Source organism: Cherax quadricarinatus, chromosome 2 (assembly GCF_038502225.1).
Source record: "Cherax quadricarinatus isolate ZL_2023a chromosome 2, ASM3850222v1, whole genome shotgun sequence".
Classification (NCBI taxonomy): Eukaryota; Metazoa; Arthropoda; class Malacostraca; order Decapoda; family Parastacidae; genus Cherax; species Cherax quadricarinatus.
Genome location: NC_091293.1, coordinates 8040039 through 8063218, shown reverse-complemented (window position 1 = coordinate 8063218; position 23180 = coordinate 8040039). Strand labels below are relative to the sequence as shown.

Below are 23180 nucleotides of genomic sequence, written 5' to 3'. Positions count from 1 at the left end.
TCCATGGAAGTTTCCCTGTCACTGTTTTGACCAGCACGACGTCAGTTTTGCATTTTAGTTATGTTATGGCTGGTTTATCATAAAGTTGTAACATTACTTACGAATTCGTAATAAAACGATTGCACAGAAACCACAGTACGAGTGGAAAGTGAACCCATGGTGAGTGAGTTTTATGACTTGACGTGGGTTCAAAAGCCACCCGTACCATGGTTTGTTTAACTTGTATCCTCGACTGTGACTGCAGTCGGCTCTATTATCCCTTTCACACAGTATGTTCTATCCCATCCCATGAACTTCTCGCATCTTGTAAGGAAAGGAGATAGAAATACATTAGTCCCCTCGTATCCGAGGGGGATTAATTCCAAAACCTACCATGGAAACCCGAAACCGCGGATAGCGAACCATGTATATAAATATATAGTCAGTCGTTTTATGTCTATATACATACCTATGATAAAGTTAAACTGATAAATTACGCACACTAAGTTGAGAATTAGCTCTTGTTCACTGATGGGAAGCACTAAACAGCTTCTCTTAGTGGTTGAACAACTGCCAGTATCACTACTTTTGGGGTAATTATTAAGCAAAATTAAGGTTTTTCTTGTGCCACGGTAAACCGCAGATAATTCAAACAACAGAAAACTGAATTCACAGATACGGGGTTTACTGCATTAGAGCGAACGAGATCGCTAATGTTAACTCCTTGACGTATCTTTATTACGAAACGTTTCGCTAACACAGTAGGATTCTTCAGTTGAATACAGAGGGAGCAGCAGAAGCAGTAGTCGACTAAAAGAGCATATTGAGTAGGCGTTATCCAGAATAGATAGGGAAAGCAAAAGGGAGGGGGGGGGGGTATACAGGAAATTCAAATTGGAGGGGGCTCCCGAACTGACAGGAACACACACACACACACACACACACACACACACACACACACACACACACACACACACATACATACATATATATATATATATATATATATATATATATATATATATATATATATATATATATATATATATATATATATATATATATAATATATATATATATTATGTATATATATATATATATATATATATATATATATATATATATATATATATATATATATATATATATAATTTTGGAAGTATCAGATGTGGGTGTAACTGTGGACCCTCAGCGATCCTTCAAGAATCACGCATGCATCTGAGCTACTGCATGCGTGATTCTTGTAGGATCACTGGCTCAAGTGGTAAGGCGATGCGTACATAGTGCTGTCTCTGGAGGCGGTATAATGTTCGTAGAGTCAAGTCCTGGCCAGCCGCAGTTTGGTAAATGATTTGAAATCACTTGCTTCGTCATTTCATTGCTATATAGACTGCTAGTTGAGGTGGGTATTCAAACAGGAGGAGGCTGAAATTAATCCTCGAGATACCACTGACACGAGTGTCCTCGGATCACGAGAAAAACATGTAGCTCAGCTGTATGCGTGATTCTTGTAGGATCGCTGGCTCAAGCGGTAAGGTGATACGTACATTGTGCTGTCTCTGGAGGCGGTATAAGGTTCGTATGGTCGAGTCCTGGCCAGCCGCAGTTTGGTAAATATATATGTCGTGCCGAATAGGCAGAACTTGCGATCTTGGCTTAAATAGCAACGCTCATCTTGCCATATAGGACAAGCGAAAATTTGTGTATGCAATAATTTCGCCAAAATCATTCTGAACCTAACGAAAAAAACATATTTCACTGTGTTTGTTTAGTATTAAAATACTGTAAACAAATCTAAAATATATTTAGTTGGGTTAGGCTAAAATAAATTGTTCTTGTTATAATAAGGTTAGGTAAGTTTTCTAAGATTCTTTTGTAGCAAAATTTAAAATTTTTACATTAACATTAATGAAAAAAATATATCTTTAAACGTATAAGAGAAAATTTTAGAAAGGACTTAATTTTAAATGAGTTCTTGCTAATTGACCAGTTTTACATATTCGGCACGACATATATATATAAACGAAATATTCCTGTACCTTAATCAGATGAACTTTTGCCTAAAAGCAAAGAAATGACCTTTCTTTTCAATATATTTTTAGAAAATGTCGCCCCTAAATGAAAGAAAAAAAACGAGTAACGAAAACAAGTAACTTGAATGTATATTGCAAGTAATGTTCATAACAAATGAAGCAGCTTATAGCATCATTGTAATCACGTTTCTACATATATTACTATTTAATGATCAGAATAAACCGAAGTTGCAGTTCGTTTTTGTTTATGCAGCAGCATCCAGTTCCCGCTTTACTTTGATTGCACGTTCAGTACACTGATTACTTCTTGGTATATTGAGTGCGGACGGCTCCTGCTTCCAGTGATTTTTCAATGAGATCAGTGCTTTTTTTGTAAGGTTTAAATATTTCTGACACATTCTTGAAGTTATTTTCATCGTTCAGCTGATCAGGAAACCAATAATCTGTCCAGGTGTATGTAATGAATCTTCATATCTTCTCCAAAGTCTTCCGTCTTGTAGGTATAAGAATGAATACAAGAATAGCTAGAATGACTCTTAAATTCCATCTCGCATTGTTGATGTTTGGAATTTTCTGAAAGTTAATCTAAGGAAAGTTTCCTTTTTCTTCAAAGAATGTAAACACTCATGTTAGATGAAACAGAAACTTCATACCATCTCTCAATCCTGATTTATGGAGGATCTCTTCTGTTTCATAAAGAAACTGTGCCTTTAGTTCCTCATAATTCTTCACCAGTTGGGATACAATGGAAACTCGATATTTGATTCAGCAGGCAGTTGTTTTTTTGAAGGATGAATAGTTTTTTTCACTTGCAACTTGACCTGTAGAGCACCCCACTTCTTTTTTGCTTTCCACTTGAAGCTGGTACAACTGTTTGTCTTCAGAGGATAATTATTGGCCATTTACTTTTGTTATAATTAAAAGTTAATTCAGGGCATCATATTTTCTTTCCTGACTCATTCATCATAAGTCTTCATCACCTCGTCAGCCTTTGCTCGTATTACTTGATCCGACACATGTGGAAAAATCAGTTTATTCCTCAATAATTTTGTAACTTCTCTGGAAATTTTCGCAATTCGCTCCTTCCATTGATTTCTACTCTAAGAAACCGGTATCGTCCAATGATTTGGACGATACCGGTTTTACTCTTCCCTCATGTAACTTCTGGAATCCCACCAACTTATTTGTCCAGATATCTATGTTCTTCTATATGGTAGTATCACTTTTCTTGTGTCATATTATAATTAATTCTGAATTTCTGAAACGGATATAACAGCAATAAGTTGATTTGTTTGCTTATGAAGCTTTTTATATATACCAGGATTTGAATTGTTCTACAAACTTCTATGCCGTTTCAGAAACAGTTCTATACCGTTTCTTAAGAATTCTAGAAACTGGAAAAGTTCACACTGACATGAATGTCAAATATTGTCAGACAAGCGGTGCTCGCTGACATACTCCTCTTTCAAATACAATGAGAAAATGATAATAGAGGCCAGTATATAGAGTTGCCAATTAATACTTTCCATATATATATATATATATATATATATATATATATATATATATATATATATATATATATATATATATATATATATATATATATATATATATATATAGGTTTTCTAAGGTTCTTATGATACAAATTTATACATTAACATAAAATCTATATTCAACGTGTATGAGGAAATTTTAGAAAGGACATAATTTTAAATGTGTTATTGCTAATTGACCAATTTTAACTATTAAGCACGACACACACACACACACACACACACACACACACACACACACACACAATACATCTATCGAAACAGGGAGATTGCCTGAGGCATGGAAGACAGCAAATGTAGTCCCAATCTTTAAAAAAGGAGACAGACATGAAGTATTAAACTACAGACCAGTGTCACTGACATGTATAGTATGCAAAATCATGGAGAAGATTATCAGGAGAAGAGTAGTGGAACACCTAGAAAGGAATGATCTCATCAACAGCAGCCAACATGGTTTCAGGGACGGGAAATCCTGTGTCACAAACCTACTGGAGTTCTATGACATGGTGACAGCAGTAAGACAAGAGAGAGAGGGGTGGGTGGATTGCATTTTCTTGGACTGCAAGAAGGCGTTTGACACAGTTCCACACAAGAGATTGGTGCAAAAACTGGAGGACCAAGCAGGGATAACAGGGAAGGCACTACAATGGATCAGGGAATACTTGTCAGGAAGACAGCAGCGAGTCATGGTACGTGGCGAGGTGTCAGAGTGGGCACCTGTGACCAGCGGGGTCCCGCAGGGGTCAGTCCTAGGACCAGTGCTGTTTCTGGTATTTGTGAACGACATGACGGAAGGAATAGACTCTGAGGTGTCCCTGTTTGCAGATGACGTGAAGTTGATGAGAAGAATTCACTCGATCGAAGACCAGGCAGAACTACAAAGGGATCTGGACAGGCTGCAGACCTGGTCCAGCAATTGGCTCCTGGAGTTCAATCCCACCAAGTGCAAAGTCATGAAGATTGGGGAAGGGCAAAGAAGGCCACAGACGGAGTACAGTCTAGGGGGTCAGAGACTACAAACCTCACTCAAGGAAAAAGATCTTGGGGTGAGTATAACACCAGGCACATCTCCTGAAGCGCACATCAACCAAATAACTGCTGCAGCATATGGGCGCCTAGCAAACCTCAGAACAGCATTCCGACATCTTAATAAGGAATCATTCAGGACCCTGTACACCGTGTATGTTAGGCCCATATTGGAGTATGCGGCACCAGTTTGGAACCCACACCTAGCCAAGCACGTGAAGAAACTAGAGAAAGTGCAAAGGTTTGCAACAAGACTAGTCCCAGAGCTAAGAGGTATGTCCTACGAGGAGAGGTTAAGGGAAATCAACCTGACGACACTGGAGGACAGGAGAGATAGGGGTGACATGATAACGACATACAAAATACTGAGAGGAATTGACAAGGTGGACAAAGACAGGATGTTCCAGAGATTGGACACAGTAACAAGGGGACACAGTTGGAAGCTGAAGACACAGATGAATCACAGGGATGTTAGGAAGTATTTCTTCAGCCACAGAGTAGTCAGTAAGTGGAATAGTTTGGGAAGCGATGTAGTGGAGGCAGGATCCATACATAGCTTTAAGCAGAGGTATGATAAAGCTCACGGCTCAGGGAAAGTGACCTAGTAGCGATCAGTGAAGAGGCGAGGCCAGGAGCTCGGACTCGACCCCCGCAACCTCAACTAGGTGAGTACAACTAGGTGAGTACACACACACACACACATTTTCTCGAAAAACCGATGGAAATTAGATAAAATGGGAGGCATAGACGAGACTGGAGAAAGGGACTACATAGTAGGTACACTTTAGTCTGGGGAGCACAAGGTGGTCATTGCAGTGATGTATAATCCACCACAGAACTTCAGGAGGCCAAGAGAGGAATATGAAGAGAGCAACAGAGCAATGGTGGACACACGTGCTGAGGTGGTAAGAAGAGCTCACTCCAGCAGAGGAAAGTTGCTGGTTATGGGGGATTTCAACCACAGGGAGACTGACTAGGAAAACATGGAGCCACATGGGGGTCCAGAAACATGGAGAGCCAAGATGTTGGATGTGGTGCTGGAAAACCTCATGCACCAACATGTTAAGGACACTACCAGAGTGAGAGGGGAGGACGAACCAGCAAGATTGGACCTTGTCTTCACCCTGGGCAGTTCAGACATTGAGGACATCACATATGAGAGTCCCCTGGGAGCTAGTGACCACGTGGTTCTGTGCTTTGAATACATAGTAGAGTTGCGAGTGGAGAGAGTAACAGGAGTTGAATGGGAAAAGTCAGACTATAAAAGAGGGGACTACATAGGTTTGAGGAACTTCCTGCAGGAGATTGTGGGACAGAGAACTGGCAGAAAAGCCAGTAAATGAAATGATGGAATGTGTAACAACGAAATGCAAGGAGGCAGTGGAAAGGTTTATTCCCAAGGGCAACAAAAACAATGGGAAGACCAGAATGAGCCCCTGGTTTACCCGACGGTGTAAGGAGGCAAAAACTAAGTGCAATAGAGAATGGAAAAAGTACAGAAGGCAGAGAACACATGAAAATAGGGAGATTAGTCGCAGAGCCAGGAACGAGTGTGCACAGGTAAGGAGGGAGGCCCAGCGACAGTATGAAAATAACATAGCATCGAAAGTCAAGACTGACCTGAAACTGTTGTATAGCCACATCAGGAGGATGTGGCTATACAACAAAGACCAGGTGATCAGGCTGAGGACAGAAGGCGGAGAACTCATAAGAAATGATCAGGAGGTATGTGAAGAGATAAACAGGAGATTTAAGGAAGTTTTTACAGTAGAGACAGGAAGGGCTCTGGGAAGACAACACAGAAGGGAACATCAAGAGGGAATATACCAACAAGCGTTGGATAACATACTAACTACCGAGGAAGAGGTGCAGGAGCTTCTAAGTGACCTGGATACCTCAAAGGCGATGGGACCAGACAACATCTCCTCGGGGGTCCTTAGAGAAGGAGCAGAGATGCTGTGCGTGCCCCGAACCACAATCTTCAACACATCCCTTGAAACTGGGCAACTACCTGAGATATGGAAGACGGCAAATGTAGTCCCCATATTTAAGAAAGGAGACAGAAACAAGGCACTAAACTACAGACCTGTGTCTCTGACATGTATGCAAGGTCATGGAGAAGATTATCAGGAGGAGAGTGGTGGAACACCGGGAACTAACAAAATTATAAATGAAAACCAGCATGGATTCATAGAAGGCAAATCCTGTGTCACAAACCTTCTGGAGTATTATGACAAGGTAACAGAAGTAAGACACGAGAGAGAGGGGTGGGTTGATTGCATTTTCCTGGACTGCAGGAAGGCCTTTGACACAGTTCCTCACAAGAGATTAGTGCAGAAGCGGGAGGATCAGGCGCATATAACAGGGAGGGCACTGCAATGGATCAAGGAATACCTGACATGGAGGCAACAACGAGTCATGGTACGTGAAGAGGTATCATAGTGGGCGCCTGTGACGAACGGGGTCCCACAGGGGTCAGTTCTAGGACCAGTGATATTTTTGTTATATGCGAACGACATGATGGAAGCAATAGACTCTGAAGTGTCCCTATTCACAGATGATGTGAAGTTGATGAGAAGAATTAAATCAGATGAGGCAGGACTGCAAAGAGACCTGGACAGGCTGGACACGTGGTCCAGAAACTGGCTTCTCGAATTCAACCCTGGCAAATGCAAAGTCATGAAGATTGGGGAGGGGCAAAGAAGACCGCAGAAAGAGTATAGGCTAGGTGGACAAAGACTACAGACCTCACTCAAGGAGAAAGATCTTGGGGTGACCATAACACCGAGCACATCACCGGAGGCACACATCAACCAAATAACTGCTGCAGCATACGGGCGCCTGGCAAACCTGAGAATAACATTCCGATACCTTAATAAGCAATCGTTCAAGACACTGTACACTGTGTATGTCAGGCCCATACTGGAGTATGCAGCACCAGTCATATCAGCCTGCCAAGAAGGGCCAAGGAGTGAAAGGGAAGAACAGCTGGGTGCAGATGGAAAGGGTGATTGGTCGAATGCTGAGGCACAACCATGCTATCAAGAGCAACTGAAAAAATGAAGGGAGAAAATGACCACATACAGGCAGGATCCAGTCAGAGGGTGAGGCAATGGGAGGAGGAAAGGGCAAAATCAGTGTTTATCCATGGGCTTCAGGAGAGAGAGGAAAGGACACACACTGAAAGGGGGCAGGAAGAAAGAAAGGAGATTGAGAAAATCATCACGGAAATAGGTGAAGAAGAGATGGACGAGATTTTAAATTTTCAGAGAATAGAGGGGTACTCGAAGGGAAGAAACTGACAGATCAAGCTGATTCTCAGGACAGAAACAGTGCGGAACACGATCCTCCAAGAGAAACCACGGTTGAAATACTCAGAAGAGTACAAGAGGGTGTTCCTAGACAGACTGAACACAAACAGAACGACAGCAGCTGAGGGAGAGGACAAAAAAGCGAAAGGAGCTAGGAAAGGAGACAAGGATGGAAGCAGCAGAGGTCAGTCAGAGCAGAACAGAGCAACAAGGGCAAGCACACAGACAACTATCCTCAGAACCCCACATCCTATCACACCATCCCAACACACACTACAATCCATACCCACAGCTTCCACCCAACACCCAGCAATAGAATCCCACAGTATGCTACCAGGTCTCGCACCCTCACAGGCCCCCCAAACCACAGTGTTGGAAAGGAAACTGAAGGTATGGTGCACAAACGCTGATGGAATAACAAATAAGTGGGAGGAGTGGCACGAAAGAGTTAAAGAGGCATCACCGGACATCATAGCTCTCACAGAAACCAAGCTTACAGGTATGATAACAGATGCCATCTTTCCAATGGGATGCCAGATCCTGAGGAAAGACAGAGGGAACAGGGGGGGGGGTGGAGGAGTGGCATTGCTGATCAAAAACCGATGGAATTTTGATGAGCTGGAGAGAGGAGACAGCTGAGAAGTGATTGCATAGCGTGAACGCTTCACTCTGGATGTCCCAAGGTGGTAAAAGCAGTGATGTATAACCCACCACAGAACAGCAGGAGGCCAAGGCAAGAGTACGACGATTGCAATAAAGCGATGATTGACACACTGGCTGCAGTGGCCAGAAGAGCTCATGCATGCAGGGCAAAGCTCATGATCATGGGTGGCTTTAACCACAAAGAGATCGATTGGGAGAACTTGGAGCCACATGGGGGCCAAGATACATGGAGGGCTAAGATGATGGAGATGGTACTGGAAAACTTCATGTACCAACACGTAAGGGACACTACAAGAGAGAGAGGAGAGGATGAACCAGTAAGACTGGACTTAGTATTCACCTTGAATAGTGCAGATATTGAGGACATCACATATGAAAGACCCCTTGGGGCCAGCGATCATGTGGTTTTAAGCTTTGAATACTCAGTAGAGCTACAAGTGAAGGGAGAAGCAGGAAGGCCAGGACAAATGAAGCCAAACTACAAGAAATGGGACTACATGGGAATGAGGAACTTCCTGAATGGGGTTCAGTGGGACAGAGAACTGGCAGGAAAGCCAGTTAATGAGATGATGGAATATGTAGCAACAATGTGCAAGGAGGCTGAGGAGAGGTTTGTACCCAAGGGTAACAGAAATAATGAAAAAGCGAGGATGAGCCCATGGTTCACACAAAGGTGCAGGGAGGCAAAAACCAAGTGTGCTAGGGCATTAAAGAAATATAGAAGGCAAAGGACCAAGGAGAATAAGGAGAGCAGTCGTAGAGCCAGAAACAAATATGCACAGATAAGAAGGGAGGCCCAACGACAATATGAAAACGACATAGCAGCGAAAGCCAAATCTGACCCGAAACTGTTATACAGCCTCACCAGTAGGAAAACAACATTCAAGGACAAGAAATGACCGTGAAGTATGTGAGGAACTCAACAAGAGATTCAAAGAAGTGTTCACAGAGGAGACAGAAGGGGCTCCAGAAAGACTGAGAGGTGGGGCACACCAACAAGTGATGGACACAGTGCACACATCCGAGGAAGAACTGAAGAGGCTTCTGAGTAAGCTAGATACCTCAAAGGCAATGGGGCCAGATAACATCTCCCCATGGGTCCTAAGAGAGGAAGCGGAGGTGCTATGTGTACCCCTAACAACAACATTCAATACATCTATCGAAACAGGGAGATTGCCTAAGGCATGGAAGACAGCAAATGCAGTCCCAATCTTTAAAAAAGGAGACAGACATGAAGCACTAAACTACAGACCAGTGTTACTGACATGTATAGTATGCAAAATCATGGAGAAGATTATCAGGAGAAGAGTGGTGGAACACCTAGAAAGGAATGATCTTTTCAACAGCAGCCAACATGGTTTCAAGGACGGGAAATCCTGTGTCACAAACCTACTGGAGTTCTATGACATGGTGACAGCAGTAAGACAAGAGAGAGAGGGGTGGGTGGATTGCATATTCTTGGACTGCAAGAAGGCGTTTGATACAGTTCCACACAAGAGATTAGTGCAAAAACTGGAGGACCAAGCAGGGATAACAGGGAAGGCACTACAATGGATCAGGGAATACTTGTCAGGAAGACAGCAGCGAGTCATGGTACGTGGCGAGGTGTCAGAGTGGGCACCTGTGACCAGCGGGGTCCCTCCCACAGGGGTCAGTCCTAGGACCAGTGCTGTTTCTTGTATTTGTGAACAACATGACAGAAGGAATAGACTCTGAGGTGTCCCTGTTTGCAGATGACGTGAAGCTGATGAGAAGAATTCATTCGATCGACGACCAGGCTGAACTACAAAGGGATCTGGACAGGCTGCAGACATGGTCTAGCAATTGGCTCTTGAAGTTCAATCCCACCAAGTGCAAAGTCACGAAGTTTGTAGAAGGGCAAAGAAGACCACAGACAGATTACAGTCTAGGGGGCCAGAGACTACAAACCTCACTCAAGGAAAAAGATCTTGGGGTGACTATAACACCAGGCACATCTCCTGAAGCGCACATCAACCAAATAACGGCTGCAGCATATGGGCGCCTAGCAAACCTCAGAACTGCATTCCGACATCTTAATAAGGAATCGTTCAGGACCCTGTACTCCGTGTACGTTAGGCCCATATTGGAGTATGCGGCACCAGTTTGGAACCCACACCTAGCCAAGCACGTAAAGAAACTAGAGAAAGTCCCAGAGCTAAGAGGTATGTCCTACGAGGAGAGGTTAAGGGAAATCAACCTGACGACACTGGAGGACAGGAGAGATAGGGGGGACATGATAACGACATACAAAATACTGAGAGGAATTGAAAAGGTGGACAAAGACAGGATGTTCCAGAGATTGGACACAGTAACAAGGGGACACAGTTGGAAGTTGAAGACACAGATGAATCACAGGGATGTTAGGAAGTATTTTTTTAGCCACAGAGTAGTCAGTAAGTGGAATAGTTTGGGAAGCGATGTAGTGGAGGCAGGATCCATACATAGTTTTAAGCAGAGGTATGATAAAGCTCACGGTTCATGGAGAGTGACCTAGTGGCGATCAGTGAAGAGGCGGGGCCAGGAGCTCGGACTCGACCCCTGCAACGTCAACTAGGTGAGTACATATACACACACCTATACACACATACACATATATACACACACACACACACGCATATACACACACACACACATACACATACATACACACACATACACATACACACACATACACACATATACATACACATACACACAGACACATACACACAGACACTTACACACATACACATACACACATACACATACACACATACACACACACATACATACACATACATACACACACACACACACACACACACACATACCCATACACACACACACGCATACACGCACACATATACACACACACACACACACACACACACACACACACACACACACACACACACATATATAAACGCACGCACACACACACACACACGCGCGCGCGCGCACACACACACACACACACACACACACACACACACACACACAGTGCTCGGTTTTATACTCACCCCAAGATCTTGGGGCGAGTATAACACCGAGCACGTCTCCGGAAGCACTCATCAACCAGATAACTGCTGCAGCGTATGGGCGCCTTGCAAACCTGAGAATAGCGTTCCGATACCTCAGGAATCGTTCAAGACACTGTACACCGTGTACATCAGGCCCATACTGGAGTATGTAGCACAAGTTTGGAACCCTCACCTGGTCAAGCACGTCAAGAAATTAGGGAAAGTGCAAAGGTTTACAACAAGGCTAGTTCCAGAACTAAGAGGAATGTCCTACGAAGAAAGGTTAAGGGAAATCGGTCTGACGACATTGGAGGACAGGAGGGTCAGGGGAGACATGATAACGACAAAAAAAAAATAGTGCGAGGAATAGATGAGGTGGACACACACACAATGTTCCAGAGAGAGAACACAGAAACAAGGGGTTAGAATTGGAAGTTGGACATTCAGATGAGTCAAAGGGATGTTAGGAAGTATTTCTTCAGTCATTGAGTTGTCAGGAAGTGGAATAGTCTGGCACGTGAAGTAGTGGAGGCAGGAGCGGTACATGGTTTTAAGACAAAGTATGATAAAGCTTATTGAGCATGGAGAGGACCTAGTAACGACCAGTGAAGAGGCGGGGCCAGGAGCTGAGTCTCGACCCCTGCAAACACCCCCCCCCACACACACAAGAAGGGGTGACTACGCAGGAATGAAGAACTTCTTGAACTGGGTTCAGTGGGACAGAGAGCTTTGAGGGAAGTCGGCAAATGAGATGAGCTGAGAAGAGGTTTGTACCGTAGGGTAATAGGAATAATGATAGAGCCTAGAGCAGCCCGTGGTTCACCCAAAGGTGCAGGGAGGCCAAAACCAAGTGTGCTAGGGAATGGAAGATGTATATAAGGCGGAGGGCCCAGGAGAATAAGGAGAGCAGTCGTAGAGCCAGAAATAACTGTGCACAGGTAAGAAGGGAGGCCCAACGACAATTTGAAAATGACATAGCAGCGAAAGCCAAATCTGACCCAAAGCTGTTGTACAGCCACATCATGAGGAAAACAAGAGTCAAGAACCAGGTAATCAGGCTAAGGAAGGAAGGAGGAGAGATCACAAGAAACGATCGCGAAATATGTAAGGAACTCAACATGAGATTCAAAGAAGTGTTCACAGAGGAGTCAGGAGGGACTCCAGAATGACAGAGGTTGGGTATACCACCAAGTGTTGGACACAATACATACAACTGAGGAAGAAGTGAAGAGGCTTCTGAGCGAGCTATACACCTCAAAGGTGATGGGGCCGGATAACATCTCTCCATGGGTCTTGAGAGAGGGAACAGAGGCTGTCTGTGTACCCCTAACAACAATATTGAATCTGTCTATCGAAACAGGGAGTTTACCTGAGGTATGGAAGACAGCAAATGTAGTCCCATTTAAAAAAAAAAAAAGAGGACAGACAAGAAGCACTAAACCAGTGTTATTTACGTGTATAGTGTGCAAAGTCATGGAGAAGATTATCAGGAGAAGTGGTGGAACACCTAGAAAGAAATGAGCTTAACAGCCAACACGGTTTCAGGGATGGAAAATCCTGTGTTACAAACCTACTGGAGTTCTATGATAGGGTGACAGCAGTAAGACAAGAGAGAGAGGGGTGGGTGGATGGCATTTTCTTGAACTGTGAGAAGGCGTTTGAAACAGTTCCACACAAGAGACTAGTGCAAAAACTGGAGGACCAGGCAGGGATAACAGGGAAGGCACTACAATGGATCAGGGAATACCTGTCAGGAAGACAACAGCGAGTCAATGTACGCGGCGAGGTGTCAGAGAGAGCACCTGTGACGAGTGGGGCTCTACAGGGGTTAGTCCTAGGACCGGTGCTGTTTCTGGCATTTGTGAACGATGATGGAAGGAATGGACTCCAAAGTGTCCCTGTTTGCAGATGACGTGAGGTTGAGAAGAATTCAATCGGACGAGGACCAGGAAAAACTACAAAGGGATATGGACAGACTGCAGACCTGGTCCAGCAATTGGCTCCTGGAATTCACCCTCACCAAGCGCAGTCATGAAGATTGGGGAAGGGCAAAGAAGATCGCAGACGGAGTATAACCTAGGGGGACAGAGACCAGTGAAGAGGCGGGGACAGGAGCTATGAATCGACCCCTGCAATCACAACTAGGTGAGTACACACACAGACAGATACACAGACAGACACACACACAGACACACACACACACTGAGTGAGCTAGATACCTCAAAGGCAATGGGGCCAGATAACATCTCCCCATGGGTATTGAGAGAGGGAGCAGAGGCGCTATGTGTACCCCTAACAACAATATTCAATACATCTATCGAAACAGGGAGATTGCCTGAGGCATGGAAGACAGCAAATGTAGTCCCAATCTTTAAAAAAGGAGACAGACATGAAGCATTAAACTACAGACCAGTGTCACTGACATGTATAGTATGCAAAATCATGGAGAAGATTATCAGGAGAAGAGTGGTGGAACACCTAGAAAGGAATGATCTCATCAACAGCAGCCAGCATGGTTTCAGGGACGGGAAATCCTGTGTCACAAACCTACTGGAGTTCTATGACATGGTGACAGCAGTAAGACAAGAGAGAGAGGGGTGGGTGGATTGCATTTTCTTGGACTGCAAGGCGTTTGACACAGTTCCACACAAGAGATTGGTGCAAAAACTGGAGGACCAAGCAGGGATAACAGGGAAGGCACTACAATGGATCAGGGAATACTTGTCAGGAAGACAGCAGCGAGTCATGGTACGTGGCGAGGTGTCAGAGTGGGCACCTGTGACCAGCGGGGTCCCGCAGGGGTCAGTCCTAGGACCAGTGCTATTTCTGGTATTTGTGAACGACATGACGGAAGGAATAGACTCTGAGGTGTCCCTGTTTGCAGATGACGTGAAGTTGAGAAGAATACACTCGATCGAAGACCAGGCAGAACTACAAAGGGATCTGGACAGGCTGCAGACCTGGTCCAGCAATTGGCTCCTGGAGTTCAATCCCACCAAGTGCAAAGTCATGAAGATTGGGGAAGGGCAAAGAAGGCCGCAGACGGAGTACAGTCTAGGGGGTCAGAGACTACAAACCTCACTCAAGGAAAAAGATCTTGGGGTGAGTATAACACCAGGCACATCTCCTGAAGCGCACATCAACCAAATAACTGCTGCAACATATGGGCGCCTAGCAAACCTCAGAACAGCATTCCGACATCTTAATAAGGAATCGTTCAGGACCCTGTACACCGTATACGTTAGGCCCATATTGGAGTATGCGGCACCAGTTTGGAACCCACACCTAGCCAAGCACGTAAAGAAACTAGAGAAAGTGCAAAGGTTTGCAACAAGACTAGTCCCAGAGCTAAGAGGTATGTCCTACGAGGAGAGGTTAAGGGAAATCAACCTGACGACACTGGAGGACAGGAGAGATAGGGGGGACATGATAACGACATACAAAATACTGAGAGGAATTGACAAGGTGGACAAAGACAGGATGTTCCAGAGATTGGACACAGTAACAAGGGGACACAGTTGGAAGCTGAAGACACAGATGAATCACAGGGATGTTAGGAAGTATTTCTTCAGCCACAGAGTAGTCAGTAAGTGGAATAGTTTGGGAAGCGATGTAGTGGAGGCAGGATCCATACATAGCTTTAAGCAGAGGTATGATAAAGCTCACGGCTCAGGGAGAGTGACCTAGTAGCGATCAGTGAAGAGGCGGGGCCAGGAGCTCGGACTCGACCCCCGCAACCTCAACTAGGTGAGTACACAGACACACACAGACACACACACACAGACACACAGACACACACACAGACACAGACACACACACACACACAGACACACACACAGACACACACACAGACACACACACAGACACACACACAGACACACACACAGACACACACACACACACACACACACACACACACACAGACACACACACAGACACACACACGCACAGACACACACACGCACAGACACACACACGCACACGCAGACACACACACACACACACACATACACACACACACACACACACACACACACCCGCAGACACACACACACACACACACACACACACACACACACACACACACACACACACATATATATATATATATATATATATATATATATATATATATATATATATATATATATATATATATATATATATATATATAAGATGCATGAAGAGCAGTTACCTGTTATTTCATATGGAAAGTTTCTGAGCGCAATAGAGATTTATTGCTGCAAACAATTGTTTAAATCTCACATATATAAACATATATAAACATTTTACCTGAAAGCTAATTTAGTGTCTGGAAGGTGATTCTCATCCTTCAGAGTGGTGACATTTGAGAGATTGTTGATGAAATAATGAGAAGAATACAAACAGATGAGGTCTGGAATAATCTGCTGATAAATGTGAATAAACTGCAGAACTGGCCAAATAAGTAATTACATGATTTTAACCCCAGCGAATTCAAGGTTATGAAGACTGTGGTCACGTGCTGCTGCTCCGGGGAATACTTTCCTTGCTCGGCTCATTTCAGGTAACGAAACTCATGTGACGTAACTAAACGTTACCAGATCCAAGTTTTTGCTAATAGTGGCATTCATTATATTAAGTCCAATGTCAGTCCTAGATATCCTGGTAACTTCATAAGTAAAGTGGAGATAGAGGTAAAACACGAAATGGAAAATAACGAATCATTCAAGAAGACAAGGAGGAGACATTTTCTGCACTACGTTATTAATACATAATATTTTCACAGGTGTGTTACCCTGGGAAAATATTGTCATTGCTTGGTTATTCAGACATAACATTTTCACTAATAACTTAGTGATGCACGGACAATTTTAATATTAATTAAGATATTTAGAGATATATTTTTACTTAGTTGTTTGTCAATGATATATTCTATTTTTCAGTTACTGAGAGACCAAACACGGTTCTTCTCCCTTTTTTTTTTTTTGGTAATTTTTATCTGTAAAGGAATTACCGGCAATATTTTCACTCCAGGAAGCGTTTTGTGTGTTTTAGCCACGTGGAGCGAAGCTTAGGAAATAGAATCTGATTGGAGCACGAAGGTTGTAAAACACTGGTGAATCTAGCGAGGGAAAGTATGGTGTGAGGAGTGTGTGGGTGTGCTGTGGCAGTACACATGTGCTTTGGCAGTATACGTGTGCTGTGGCAGTACACGTGTGCTGTGGCAGTACACGTGTGCTGTGGCAGTACACATGTGCTTTGGCAGTATACGTGTGCTGTGGCAGTACACGTGTGCTGTGGCAGTACACGTGTGCTGTGGCAGTACACGTGTGCTGTGGCAGTACACGTGTGCTGTGGCAGTACACCAGTGCTGCTGATTATGTTAATATTAAATTATATTTACCACGATGGTATCGTTGTAATGCTGTTAAACTGTCATTTTGTTGTAGTTTAATGCTGTTATGAGTTTTCTTTTAGAAAATGAGCGGTTTCTTCCTCACATCTGTCATTATTTTGCTCCGTTTATCCTTTCATCCTTGGACAGGTCTTGTTTGATAAATGTGTGTCCATAACCTTGGGTTTACCTCCTTATTGTTACGCTGATGCTCAGTGTAATACATTAAAATTGATTTCACTGCCTGAGTTAAGAATTGCTTCACAACTTGTGCTCCTTACATCTATGACTTATAGCTCTCCTTCCCTTTCTCTATCTTCACGAAGTTGGCAGAATCCAGAGAGACTTCCAAAATACTTCAGTTGAAGTTTGTTGCCAAGATACACTAAAAAGACCGTTTTATTTGCCAGTTCTTTAGAGAAGGAGCTCCTTGATGTGTCGTTGCAGAGAACGAGCGTCAGACAAGGCCTTTTACGCTCATAAGAAATGGTTTATATTGCTTCGGTTGTTGCATATTGCAGAACACAGGCAATAAAATGGGTCATTTTCAAAATGTTGTCTCGTATCTAGTGTTTATATTGGAAAAAGTCCTCTCCTTCTCCTCCCATTCCTTCCTCCTCTTCATCCTCCTCTTTTTCTCTTCCCCCTTTACCCTCGTCCTCCCATAAATTTTCCGGTCATTACCCCTTCCACCGCACATCTCTCCCTATCAGCATTTCATTCCCTACCCTCGATGGATAATGAGAACGTTCAAAGCAAGAGAGGCCCAGCCAGTGATGATCATTTTCAAATCACTTGTTTTCTCTAGGCTGAAATGTTGCTGTACATTAACATCTTCGTTCACAGCAGGTGAAATTGCAGATCTAGAGAGTGTACAGAGAACTTTTACTGCACATATAAGTTTTATCAAACACTTCAACTACTGAGAAAGCTTTGACTTGTACTCGCTGGAACGCAGGAGAGAGATGTATCATAATCTACACTTGGAAAATCCTAGAAGGAATGGTCCCGAATCCACACACAGAAATCACCCTCTATGAAAGTATGATTGGGCAGGCGGTGCAAAATACCCCCAATGAAAAGTAGGGGCGCCATTGGTGCACTAAGAGAAAACACCATAAGTGTCCGGGGCCAAAGACTGTTCATCAGCGTCCCACCAAGCATAAGGGGAATTACCAATAGGCCCCCGGCTGCGTTCAAGAGGGAGCTGGACAGATACTTAAAGTCGGTGCTGAACAAGCCGGGCTGTGGCTCGTACGTTGGACTACGTATGGCCAGCAGTAACAGTCTGGTTGATCAGGCCCTGATCCACCGGGAAGCCTGGTCGTGTACCGGGCCGCGGTGGCGTTGATTCCCGGAATATCCTTCAGGTAGACTCCAGGTGGGTAGACTCTTATATTGCTCATTTCGTTCCATTTACACTTCCTTTCTACAATCCATCCTACTATCCTTTTTCCTTTTATCCTTCGTCCCACTTGCCCTCTCCTCCCTAAGGCTTCTTATCTACTCCTCCTTCCCTCTCATAACACTTTCCGTCCCCCTCCTTTATCTTCTCTACTCCCCAATTGCCGTCTTCCCAGAAATAGTAACAGAGTTTTACAAGCTTCGCCTGTTCATTATTGAGAAGTCTCTCTAGTGTGATCTGGCTGTGAGAGACTCGGGTACTGCTGGCTGGAAGAGGCTCAGGTACAGCTGGATGCTCTCTCTCTCTCTCTCTCTCTCTCTCTCTCTCTCTCTGTATGTATATATATATATATATATATATATATATATATATATATATATATATATATATATAAACACTGATCTCTGGCCAAAGGAGACTCGAACCTACGAACCATGGAACAAGGTACGCAGTGCTATACCATTCTCACCACACTGGACAATACCTTGGCACCTAGCACAATGCTAGACGTTGATCCAAGGCAGCCAGCTTTCAGGGAGAAGGCTTACAGCTTTTCATCTCATCCCCTGCATGCATCAGCTTTACTAGAGATTTTAACAATGCGAGGAATTCGCAAGAGCAGGAGAAATATACACAAACACTGATCTCTGCGAATTCCTTGCATTGTTAAAATCTCTAGTAAGGCTGATGCATGCAGGGGATGAGATGAAAAGCTGTAAGCCTTCTCCCTGAAAGCTGGCTGCCTTGGATCAACGTCTAGCATTGTGCTAGGCGCCAAGGTATTGTCCAGTGTGGTGAGAATGGCATGGCACTGCTTACCTTGTTCCATGGTTCGTAGGTTCGAGTCTCCTTCGGCCAGAGATCAGTGTTTGTGTATATTTCGCCTGGTCTTGCGAATTCCTTGTATATATATATATATATATATATATATATATATATATATATATATATATATATATATATATATATATATATATATATCAGTAACAACAATACGACTAGCCGGGGGATCGAACACGTGTTGTTTTGGCCCGCCTCATGGTGAGCGAAAATTCACGACGCTCTAACCCACTGGACCATACAGTCCTACAAAGATCACGCACCCAGCAGAGCTAGATATTGTACCGTGATTGGAGAACATACGATTCGCTCACCATAAGCTGGGGGGCTATAACAACACGGGTTCGATCCCCCAGCTAGTCGCAGTCTTATTACTGATTTATCCTATGATGAAATTAATATTAGAAAGGGGATGGTATATAGCTCTGTTAAAATGTTTCCAATTGCTCTCAAAGATTCTTTAAGTCTTATGATACACTTATTATTAATAAAAAATTACATCTTAATAAAACAGATAAATGCGCGAGTAATTTTGAAAGAAACTTATTACCAAGATACAATTGTCTCCTAGATGATACTGGAACTTACTCTAAACTTAGATAGCATCCCTTGGAATCTGTTAACAGTAATTTATAACAATAAAATGCCTACTGAAAAGCAAAGATGAATTAATTAAAAAATTTACTTAAACTAATCTATCTTTACCCTAAAGGTATGGGTTAATAAAAATGCAAAAACCAGGTAATCCAGTTAGACCAATTATTGGCTCCATAGTTTGTTTCCTATAAATTATCTAAATGGCTAGTAGATATTTTCAGCCCAATTGTTGGAAAATTTTCAAATATTATTGTTAAAAACAACATAGATTTAGTAGATAAATTATGCACCTTGAATGATTTAAATTATTTCAAAATGGTTAGTTTGTTACTTCCTTGTTTACAAAAGTTCCAATTGAGGATTTATTATGTTTCTTATCTGAAGAACTTGTTAAATACAATTTACCATTGCCTGTTCCTACAGTCATTAAACTTATTAAATTTTCTATTGTTGATGAAAAATTTGCTTAATGACGAGTTTTACACTCAGAAGTTTGGTTTGGCGATGGGAAATCCTCTCTCGCCTGTTCTTAATAATTTATACATGAAATTTTTTGAATAAGATTGCTTAACACAATCCTTCTTAATACAGCTAAGTTGTATGGATATGTTGATAATATTTTGTGTCGTATGCCTAAGAATTTAGATACAAACCATTTCCTTGTTACATAAAATAGTTTAGCTCATTCTATAAATTTTACTGGTGAAATCGAAGAAAATAACCCACTGCCTTTCCTAGATGTTTTAATTATTAAGGGTAACGATTTTAAATTAATTTTTTACAGAAAACCAACAAATAACTGTTCCTACGTGCAGTGTACATTGTACACTGTTATTATTCACATCAGGTTAGAGTTAAACTGTCGGTATTCCCATGAATATTTTTGAGAGCTTTACGTATTTCTAGTCAAGAGTTCATAGATGAAATCTTCAAAATTAATGAAATAGCTAATGATCTAAAATACCCAAGAAACTAAACTGATAAATCTTTTAAAATTGCTAGAAATACTTTTTACAAATCAAAAAGGGAAATCCAGCCTTATTCACATAAAAATATGTTGGTTCTCCCTTACCATGTAAACTTGATTGATATACCTTCTGTACTTAAGAATTATAATATCAAAGTTGTAATTAAAAATCTTGATACAGTTAAAATCTTTTTATAAAAAAAATCCCACCAAAATGCTGACGGGTGTGTCTGTAAGTCCCTGTCAAATATGTGATAAAGTTTTTTTTACGGTCAAACTGGTAAAAGTCTTGAACTAAGGTTAAAACAACATAAATATGGCCTTAGAACTGGACAATATTCTAATGTTCTGTTTATTCATGTGAGATTTCAAAAGGCTGATAAAGGTATACCAAGCAACTACATGGTCGACAGGAATATAATAGTATCATGTTTCATAACCTGGAGTCTACCTGGAGGGTATTCTGGGGATCAAAGCCCCCGCGGCTCGGTCAACGACCAGGCCTCCTGTTGGATCAGGGAATGATCAACCAGATTGTTACTGCTGGCCGCACGTAGTCCAACGTACGAACCACAGCCCGGCTCATACGGCACCGACTTTAAATATCTGTCCAGCTCCCTCTTGAAGGCAGCCAGGAGCCTGTTGGTAATTCCCCTAACGCATGGTTAGAGGCTGTAGAACAGTCTTGGACCCCAGACACTTATGATGTTGTCTCTTAGTGTACCAATGGCGCCCCAACTTTTCATTGGGGGTATTCTGCATTGCCTGTAAAGTCTTTTACTTTCGTAGGGAGTGATTTCTGTGTGCAGATTCGGAACCATTCCTGGTATGATTTTCCAAGTGTAGATTATGATGCATCTCTCGCCTGCGTTCCAGCGAGTATAGTCAAGTACATCGAAGCGTTCCCAGTAGTTGCAGTGTTTGATAGAACTTATATGTGCAGTACACACTCTAGATCTGCAATTTCACCTGCTTTGAACGGAGATGTTAATGTACAGAAATATTCCAGTGTAGAGAGAAGTGATTTGAAAAGAATCATCACTGGCTTGGCATCTCTTGTTTTGAACGTTCTCATTATCCTCCCTATTATTTTCATTGCAGTGGCACTCTTGTGATCCTTGAAAGTGAGATCCTCAGACATTACCACTCCCAGGTCTCTCACATTATTTTTCCGCTCTATGATCGGAGTTCGTAGTACACTCAGTTCTAGTTATTATCTCCTCAAGTTTTCCATAACGGAGAGGTTGGAATTTGTCTTCATTGAACATCGTATTGTTTTCCGTTGCCCATTGGAAAACTTGGTTTATATCCTCTCGGAGGTTAATCGTGTCTTCAGTAGTATCGTCTGCAAAGTATGACACGGTGCTGTGGGTTTCATGTCTGTCTAATATGAGGATGACGAACAGGATGGGGTCGAGTACTGTGCCTTGTGGAACAGAGCCCTTCACTGTGGCAGCTTCTGATTTAACTCTGTTTACCACTATTTGTGCTCAATTGGTTAGAAAGCTGAAGAACCATCTCCCGTTTTCTTCCAGTGCACCCAAGACCACATATTATAGTGATCCAGTAGTTGCGAGAGGCAGGAGCGACCTGCTCTGAACCCATGTTGACCTGGATTGTGCAGATTTTGGGAATCCAAGTGATTTGCAATTATGCTTCTTAGCACTCTTTCAAAATTTTTTATGTGGAATGTTAGAGCTATTGGTCTATAGTTCTTAGCTAATGCTTTGCTGCCATCTTTATGAAGTGGGGCTACATCCGTTGTTTTTAGTGACTAGAATTTCACCTGTGTCAGAGCTCCTTCTAGATAGTATACTTAGGGCAAGCGAAAGGGGTTTCTTGCAGTTTTAATGAACAAAGTTCCACGAGTCTGGGCCTGGGGCTGAGTGCATGGACATGCTGTCAAAGACTTTCTCAAAGTCTATAGGAGTTAGGGTAATGTCGGATATCAGGCAAAATTGACGGAGTTTAGAGGTTCATTTATGAAAAATAATATGAATATTGCTTTTGGTTTATATAAATTGGATTCATTTATAATTAAAGTTTGGGAAGATTTTAAGATACATTAGCGGTGTTTTATGAATCACTGACTACCTACCTACTTCATCATAATAAGTCAGGTGTTGTTGAGGGTGGCAGCGAAGGGTATTCCTTATATGTTTTCTTCTTAACCTTTTATATTTTTCGTGAGAATTTCTGTGCGCATATATATATATATATATATATATATATATATATATATATATATATATATATATATATATATATATATATATATATATATACACACACACACAAACTATGAAACAGAACATATAATCCTAGCTCTTTCATGTGCTGCGCACACACATCTTCAAAGGAGTTAAAAAGAAAAATGAAGAAAAGCCCATTTCGTAAGGTTGGTAA

General features: G+C 42.5%; 1 protein-coding gene and 1 long non-coding RNA gene across 6 annotated transcripts in view; one reads left to right on the top strand and one right to left on the bottom strand.

Annotated features, from left to right (window-relative positions):
* The window catches only part of LOC128690316 (neuroepithelial cell-transforming gene 1 protein), a 1446122-nt gene that overhangs the window by 1075576 nt on the left and 347366 nt on the right, over nt 1-23180 (bottom strand). The gene's annotated exons all lie outside the window — the stretch shown is intronic.
* Nucleotides 1-23180, top strand: part of LOC138853024 (uncharacterized) — a 294549-nt gene that overhangs the window by 3955 nt on the left and 267414 nt on the right. The gene's annotated exons all lie outside the window — the stretch shown is intronic.